This window comes from Lissotriton vulgaris, chromosome 2_1 (genome assembly GCF_964263255.1).
Source record: "Lissotriton vulgaris chromosome 2_1, aLisVul1.2, whole genome shotgun sequence".
In the NCBI taxonomy this organism is placed as follows: domain Eukaryota; kingdom Metazoa; phylum Chordata; class Amphibia; order Caudata; family Salamandridae; genus Lissotriton; species Lissotriton vulgaris.
Genome location: NC_141687.1, coordinates 216105010 through 216114251, shown reverse-complemented (window position 1 = coordinate 216114251; position 9242 = coordinate 216105010). Strand labels below are relative to the sequence as shown.

At 45.5% G+C, this 9242-nt stretch overlaps 1 pseudogene; it reads left to right on the top strand.

Annotated features, from left to right (window-relative positions):
- Positions 1 to 3689: 3689 nt before the first annotated feature.
- LOC147729866 (large ribosomal subunit protein eL31 pseudogene) lies at positions 3690 to 4091 on the top strand (annotated as a pseudogene).
- Positions 4092 to 9242: the final 5151 nt, after the last annotated feature.

The window sequence follows — 9242 nt, the reverse complement described above, 5'->3', positions numbered from 1 at the left end:
TTCGTATTCCAGTTAGCTAGTTCTTTAGCTTAGCGTCTGTGCCGCCATCTTGGGAATGTGTCCCCGCGGTCAGACTGCAACTTCCCCCTCCCTCATGGAGCAGAAAATCCTTGATCCCAGCATTTCTCGTTTTTAGTTAGTGGTTGCAGAAAAGTAACAACGAAAATGTAATCAGCAACGTTCTCATGCCTGGGAGAAGCAGAGTCTTGGCTCTGTGGCTTTGGGGAAGATAACAGTGCCATCCTCCCCGCAGGTGCAGATGCCTCGTGTATGAGTTCATTGTTCATTATTTCTCCGGTCCCGTACTTTTCCATTAGGGGCGTGACTAATGTTACTATAGTGTGATATAATGTACTGTCGTTTTGGGAACCGTCAGTCCTCTCGACGCACTCCTTGGGGTGAAGTCAGACGGGGCCCACTCATGAGTGCTTGTATGGCCTAATACATTGTTTTACTAATTCTTCTCCATTGCCTGGCTGGCTTATTTTATGGGAATGATATCTGAGTAAGATAAGTTTGCTCAGGTGGTTTTGAGCCACGCTTATCAGAAACACATTGAGTACAGACTTCGAAAGTTAGTCCATGATGTATCTAGTCACTAATTTCCCTTTTTTAAGCCATACAAAATTCAGATATCAGATCAAAGATTGATAGTCCCTAAGAAATTAGGGTATTTATTTAGAAAGCACCCACAGCAACGACTAATATCTTTTCCAAGGTTGACATGGTCAGTATCAGCTAATGCTCAAAATATAACTCCTTTCAGAAACGAATCAAGTCTTTATCACCATTGAATCTATTGTCAATGTGTTTAAGGAGTTACCCCCAACTCTGTTTCCTATCATAAGGGACACTGTAGTTGTTAACCTACCTCTATAGAACTCAGCAAAGGTTCACCCTTCAAGAATATCTTATTTGTAGGACGGTTGATGGAGAGAATTATTTACACCACAGTCAAGAATCACCTAGAGGACCCAGGATTGCTGGACATTTACCAATCACAGTTCTGGCAGACATGTGGTGCCAAATCCTTGGCACTGGATATAAGAATAACCTATTAGTCAGTGATTTATATTGGTTGCCATTCCTGGTTCTGAAAAGGTGAAGGAATGATTTGTGTGTTTCATGGAAGGCCACGTGTAGCAGTCTCAGACTCCCTTCCTCTCTCTGAAATGTAGTGACTTGGCCATTAGCCCAGTTCATCATATCTGGTAAATTTTCCCAGGCCCTTAGATGTCTCAGAGTTCATTTTTTTATTTATTTTTATTTAAGAGGTTTTATTTAGCCCTGGCTTCACCCTTAGGCATCAGAGCGCTTTACATTGGGAAGATGAAAGCGCATGGGTTACAAAAAAGAAAAAGGCAACGAAAAGAAACATAGAGATATGATAGGCTTAATCAACAAAGTGAATAGCATATCTTGATTATGATACAAGGTGAAAGTATGATGCTATCTGCAAGCAATATAGAAATACAAATTACAAATTATTAAACGGTAAAAGGAACTAGACTCATTATTGTCGATACAAAGTGAAAGGATGGAGCTATTTACTAGGCAGTATATGAATAACATAATTACAAATTATTAAACAGTAAAAAATGAACTAGACTTATATTTTGAATGAAATGGAAGGGTTAGACGAGAGTGGTGGGAGGGGTGGCTAATTTTAAAAGAGGGGCAAAACGACAGGGACGCAAGAGGTGAGGATGGGTATGGTGGAGGGCTATTAATTGTTGGTGGAGTGCAGGAGAGGTGGGAGAAAGGGGAGAAGGTTGGAGATTCAAAAAGGAAGAGACTGAACAGCAAGTATGAGCATAAAAAGATTATGGACCCCAATATATTTGTTGAGCTGGCGCAGTTTAAGGTCTTTTTTGAAACTGACGTATGAAGGATTCAGTCGTAGGTCTTTGGGGAGGGTACTCCTGATGCTGGGGGCCTTACCAGAGAAGGAGCGAGATTGTGCGGCTTTCTTTTTTAGCAAAGATGGGACGAGGAGGAGAGCGTTAGTGCTTCTCATCGAACGGGCACTGCCCGCTTTTTTGAGTTTGTTAGAAAGGTAGAGCGGTTTTTTTTATGGAGGGCTTTGTGCGTGATGCAGGATAATTTAAAGGAGGATCTACCTTCAATAGGAAGCCATTTACGGGTCTTTAGGGCCGGCGAGATGTGGTCAGAGTGTTTGCAACCAGTTATAATCCTAGCCGCTAGGTTTAGAACAGATTTGAGGGGAGCCAAGTGAGTTTTGGGAGAGCCGGTGAGAAGGGCATTACCATAGTCGATTTTCAAGAGGACTAGGGATTGTACAACTAATTTGAAATCATCCTCTGGAACAAAGGGTTTGATTTTTTTGAGATGTTGGAGCGTAAAAAGTGCGCCTTTGGCCGAGTTTTTTACATGGGAGTTGAGCGATACGGAGAGGGAGAGTGGACAGTTAAGGGCAGAAAGGTCAGTGATCCATGTATGGATGGGGAGAGGGTTGCTTTTAGGAGAGCAGAGAATGATTTCAGTATTGTTAGGGTTAAGTTTGAGATGATTAGAATAGAACCCGTTTTGGATGTTAGTAAGGGTGGTGTAAGGTGCAAAACATCTGAGTGGGATTTAGTTTTATAGTAGAGTTGGGTGTCGTCAGCATATAGGTGATAATTAATGCCTGCTTATTTGAGAATGAGGGTAAGAGTTAAAAAAAGCAGGAGGATGGATCCTTGGGGGACACCAAGGGAGACTGGAGTGGGGCTAGATAGGTAGTTGTGGATTTTTACTTGTTGGGTTCTGTGTTGAAAATAGGATTTGAACCAATTGAGGACAGTGCCATTAAGATCAAATCGAGATTTAAGTGTACAGAGTAAGGTTGAATGGTTAACTGTGTCATATGCTGCTGAGAGGTCAAGGAGAATGAGTAGGCAGGTCTCGCCATTGTCTAGGGCAAGGTGGATGTCATCAACTATGTTTAGCAATGCAGTTTCAGTGCTGCAGCCTTTACGGAAACCGGATTGTAGGGGGTCAAGTAGGTTGTAGGTGTCAATGTGTTTATCCAGTTGCTGAAGGGCACATTTTTCAAGGGCTTTAGAGATAAAGGGGAGGTTTGAGATGGGGCGGAGGTTGTTCGAGTCATTTTTGTCGGTCCTTAGGGTTTTTTGGAATGGGTGTGATTTGTCCGAGTTGGAGGGAGACCGGGACACACACCGAGGAAAGGGAGGAGTTGATGATATTGGTCCAAAACGGGACAATGACGTGCTTTAGGTCTTGGACAAGGGAAGATGGTTTTAGTTTGGACAGGATGTTACAGGCTTCAAGTTCAGAGACGGAGTGGAAATTCAACCAGGAGGCGTTGTATTTGAGTTGAGTGTTTTGGGGGAAATTCAGACGGGGTTGAAGAAGGTAGGGGTGAGGAGGACAGAGGGGGTGTGAGCTGAGGGGAAGGTGTTGAAGTGGTGTTAGGGGAACCAAGGGGGTTGGGTGGGATTTGGGTTAGAGTGAAAGATTGGTCAATTTTGGCTATTTTTTCAGAGAAAAAGTTAGCTATTTCTTCGCATTTGCCTGTGTTGCCGTCATGCTGGGTGGGGCGGGGAGGTTTGAATTCTAATAATGTTGAACAGTTCTCTGGGTCTGTTTTTTTTCCCAAGATAGCTGTGATCGGAAGAAGGAAGCTTTTTCAGCGAAGATGTGTTTCTTGTCTTTGACTCTGGTTCAAAATGGCTCCTGCTAAGAAAGGGGGTGAGAAGAAGAAAGGCAGATCTACCATCAATGAGGTGGTTACTAGGGACTACACCATCAATGTCCACAAACGAATCCATGGAGTTGGCTTCAAGCGGCGTGCACCCCGTGCTCTGAAAGCAATTTGTAAATTTGCAGTTAAGGAAATGGGAATTCCAGATGTGCGCATAGACACCAGGCTGAACAAAGCAGTTTGGGCTAAAGGAATCAGGAATGTTCCATACCGCATGGGTGTGCGCCTATCCAGGAAATGCAATGAGGATGAAGATTCACCCAATAAGCTAGACACATTGGTCACTTATGTACCAGTCACCACATTTAAAGGTCTCCAGACAGTCAACGTTGGTGAAAACGGAAGTTATCCTTGTACACGGATCTAGCGGTTCGAAGGAGGACCAGGTTGGAGGGGGAAGGGTGTTGTCTCCAGGTTATTTCTGCCAGTCTAAGTGTTCGTCTTTCATTATTAAGATCTGGAAGTCCAAGTTTTGGAAGGGATATTTTTAAGAGTTTTTAGTTTGTGTGGTGCAAGTTGATCTAGAACCTCAGAGACAGTTTTATTGTAATGCTCAGTGAGTTTGTTTGTATTGAGAGAGGGAGGTGTACGACTGAGTTGATCTTGGAATTTATCAGGTGATCAGTTTGGTGTGAGTAACAGGATTAATTACTTTCTATGGTGGATTCCTGTTTCTATAAGGATCTGCAATCAAGTCCTCAACAAAACCAAACATCATGAGACTCTCTTAAAACAGATGTTTCTACAGCTCTTACAGATAGCATTTAGTGAAGAACTCTGATTTTGTCCCATCAAAATGATGTACTGCTTCAACATTATGAAGCAACTCACCAGAAGACTGCAAACCATTGAGAACTCGACATCGAGATGCATTCTCAATCTCCCACAAGAAAAACCCACATCAGCCCACACCTCAGGGAGCTCTACTGACGTTTGATAATCAAACGTGCTCATTTCAAACTCCTCACACACACATCCAGGGCACTACACAACATATTCCCCACTTACCCGAACAGTTGCATCTCCTTCCACTAACCATCCAGCTCTGCAGGACTCTTACTTGCTCATATCCCATTCGTACACAAGACCAGATCAGGACAGGTTTTCTCTTCCATTGCTCCTAAACTGTTGAATGACGTCCCACTCCACACCAGATACTCTGCTCTTCTTGAATTCTGCAACAAGCTTAAAACACGGCTTGTCAATTAACTAACCTACCAAAGACAGGGCTAGGCATACACACATTTTCACTGCCAAGATACCCTATAGGTGACTGTGTGCTTTACAAATACATATAACATTACAACACCTGTTGCCCAGATTTTGTTTGAAATCTGTTTTATTTTCGAAATCAAGAGTAAAACATAGGTCCATACATACACAGCGTTAGGCCCACAATCCAGTCAGGGCCGGTCGCGTCCCTTTCAAGTGCTTCCCAGCGGAGAAGCAAACAGTAATAAGCTAAATGGAACACAGCATGTCGCCTACAACCCTTGTTGGGCCGGCCGCATGATCTGGTACATGTAGCAATAGTAGCTTGCAGTGGGATGTTTCAGGACCTATTACAACCAATAACATTACGAGCAGGGTCTAGAGGCCCATATAAAGTGGATAGCGGTAGATGGACAGGAAAAGGTCGAAAAAAGAGGAAATGAGAAAAAGAAGAGATATACAGCTGCGTGAGTGGTTGGGTAGACGGACGACGGGTGGTGTGCAGCAGTGTCAGTCGTAGAAAATGGAGGCCTTAATGTTTGTTGAAAGGGTGGGTGGGCATGACTGTTCTAGGTATGCGAGGAGTCTATTGGGATCTGGCGGGAGTATGGCATCCTCAAAGAATCGCAGCGCTCTAAGCTTGGAGGGTAAATGGCGCACATGTTCTATTTTACAGAGGTATTGAACTAGGGGTCGCCAGACAGCATTGAAGCGGGTGTCTCATGGTTGCAATCGCGCTGTGAAAAGTTCCATAGTTATTACATGCCACAGGCGCACAAACCAAGCAGCAATCGGCGGCACCTCTGCCTTTTTCCAGTATAGCGCTATAAGTTGTTTAGCCGCCCCAAGCATGTGCAGTGCTATAGTCCAGTCGCTGCGGGTGAGCGCTTTTAAGTTGTCAGGTTCAAGGCCAAAAGGATTGTGGCTGTGGATTCAGGCAGGGGAAAGCCAAGTACCTCCTTAATGTGACTAAGGTCTTCCTTCCAGAGCAGGGTCAGGAGTGGGCAATCCCACCAAATGTGAATGAAGTCGCCAGATGCATTCAAACACCTCCAGGACAAGGGGAAAGTGGCAGAGAACATTTTGTGCAGTCGAGCAGTCGTGTAATACCATTGAGTCATAATTTTGTATGCATTTTCCCTCTGCGGGATGCCACGATAGACCCTAGGTATGTCTCAACCGAGGCGACTCCACTGCGTGGGTGTTATTTCCGTGTTGGACGTCAGCTGCCATTGGTGTTAATATGGATGCGTAGTTAGCACCGGAGAATGTTGTAGGATCTGGTATGTCCGAGTTATGAGGCCTTTCGAGTCATCAAAGGAGCGGACCAGCCAGGTAAATGGCCAGGTAGCAGCCTTCTACATCTCTAGTGAAGACACCCAGTGCTGCAGCTGGGCATACTGTAGACCCGCTCCCAGTGGGAGGCGAAATTCTCCTTTCTGCACTGTGCAAACGTCTTAAGGGTTCCCCCTTCGTACAGATCTCCAATCACTCAACAACCCCCTTGTATCCATTTGGAGAATGTTTGTGAATGGAGGGCCAGAGGGAATAGCAGGTTGCCTGCTATGGGAGTGTGAGGGGAAGGGAAGGTCGTCAGTCCCTTGCGCATGGCTACCTTATCCCATATATCTAGGACCATTTTAGTAGGCACTACAATATAGGCATTGATGCCAAAGACTAGGGTTTTAGTATATAGGAACTGAAGGCGCTCTGCAAATTAACATAGGTCAGTTGGACATAAGCTTATTGGTTACGGTGCTCACAGGAAAGGGGCGACCCTACTAACCCCTTACTTTGTGGCGGAAAGACCAACCACACACAACAATAGCAACAGTCCTGTGCACACGTACAGAGATAAACTACACAGTGTAAAGGTAATTCAGACACATTAAGGACAATATTCCATGTAGGTTTCTTAGTTTCTTTAATATGTCACAGCACAAAAACAGCCAGCCGACACGTGTTTCGTCTGAGAAACTGGTCTCCAACTCTTCAGGGCTGGAAATGATACGCTAAAATGGATATGCTATTACTGCAATATAGGCACTACAGGAACGCGCTGCATGGTGGTGCCACGTGAGATCCCATATGGTATGCCCCGTCACCATCCTGTCCATATGAAACCACACCTTTTTGCTTTCAGTGGTTGTCCATTCCGAGACAAATCGGAGGTGCGAGGCCCAATAGTATTCCAAAAGGTCAGGGCACGCCAGTCCCCCTCTGTCTTGTGCGGTCTACGTCCACCCCATATAAAGTTAGTGATATCTTTTTGGAGGCCCTGTATCTGGTGTTGTGGTATAGGGACAGGGAGACATTGGAATAGATATAATATTTTAGGGAGTATCGACATTTTGACGGCATTAAGCTTACCCAGCCAAGAGATTGTTAGGGATGTCCACCTCCATAAATCTTCCAGGACGGTTTTCTTGCATTCTCGCCAGTTTACCTGACTCCACGGGTCAAGGGAGGGGGTTAGTTGAAGCCCTAGGTATCGGATATGATAAGTGTTTTCAAGGCTGGTAATTCCTCTTCCTGAATCGTAATGTTTAAAGCCCAAGATTTGTCATGATTAATTTTAAGGCCTGACGCCCTTTCAAAGGACTGTAGTAGAGTGTAGAGCGCCGGGATAGATATATGTGGGCGCGATAGCGTAAGGATTAGGTCATCTGCAAATAGCGCTACCTTGTTTTTTCAACCTCCAAAGGTGGAGCAGCGGATGTCCGCATTCTGCCTGATCATCTCTGCTAAGGGCTCTATCACCAGTGCAAATAGCAGAGGGGACAGAGGGCAGCCCTGCTGTGTACCCCTATGTATAAAAAAAGTGTCTGTAAGCTTCCCAATAACCCAGACCCTCGCTTGCGGAGAAAGATAGGGGGCCATGATCATAGAAATCATGTTGCGTCCCAGTCCAATCTTGTGTAACACCGCTCGAAGGAAGCCACAGTCCACCCGGTCAAACGCCTTCTCCGCATCAAGCGACAGAAAGCAGGCCGGTTTGTTCCAGTGGTGGGCCTTCCCCACCAGGTGCGCAATTCTACGCACATTTTCCGCCCCCTGGCTATTGCGGAGGATGCCAACTTCATCCAGCTCCACAAGGCAGGCATGTGGGGATCTAGGCGTTTAGCTATTATTTTAGTGTCAATTTTTAGGTCAGTATTTAGCAATGCGATAGGACGGTAAGATGCACACAACGTGGGATCCTTCCCAGGGTTGGGGATGAGGGCAATTTCTGCCATAATCTACATAGCAAAATGAATAACTGTGGGTCAACTGTGTGTCTATATGTATCGAGATGACTCAAGGTGTACTCTTGGTGTGTTAGTAGAGCACACAACAGGATATCACACTGTTTGGGAAGATAATCATCAGTTACTCTTCCTTTGCCGCCCTTTCATCATTTGAACCACTTCCCAAAGTGGAGAATCTTTGTTGTTGCCACCTGTTGTGGGAATGGCTACTGTTGTAAAGTTAAGGGTTTAAAGGGGAATGGTATTAGTAACTGAAAGCAGTGCAAGAAAGGATTGTGAAAACAGAAGAAAAAGTGCTCTATGATAAAATTGAATAGTGAACGCAAAAATAATTTATTCTGGTGCCGTCCACTTCCAAGACTAAAACCAATTAAGTGCAAAATGCCAGTAAGTAAACCTAATAGTCACTGGCCCGATGTGATGGTCGACATGTTTCTGCGGTAATTTAAAGATCCCAATGTATCTCCCGCTTCTTCAGGACCTATGTCTTTTGCTACTGCTCCATAGTGAAATAAAAAATGTTGATAAAGCTATCACCTGTTCAAACCTGGTAGTCCTCCTCTAACGTAAGAGGAACGTGCCTCTCCTCGCCTGGGAACAGCTCAGGAAGATAGTGCACCGCTCTGCCCGTCGGTACACTCTGCAGCCATCTGGGCTTCCCCATACAGCCCAGATGGCTGCAGAGTGTACCGACGGGCAGAGCCGTGCACTGTCTCTGATTTGTCCCCCTCCAAGGAACTGATGTTCTCAATAATGTCCTGCTTAGCCTGTGAAGATGTGCGCTCATCCAGGGGCGGTGAACGTCTGCGCCGACGCACGGTGGACCAGGACGGCTTGGCAGGCACTCATGCAGGAGGCAGAGGACGGATGGGACTGACAGATCGTGAGGCGGGAAGTCGGAGTAGTTGAGCCGCTTCTTGGTAGGATCGTATCACTCGACGTTTAGACTCTCATGGAAAGATAAGGGCAAACGGGTGTCCCCACTGGTACGAAACGCTCAGTCTCCACAGAACGTTCGTTACAGGCTTAAAGTTGCGGCGGCATCGCAAGGTAGTGGG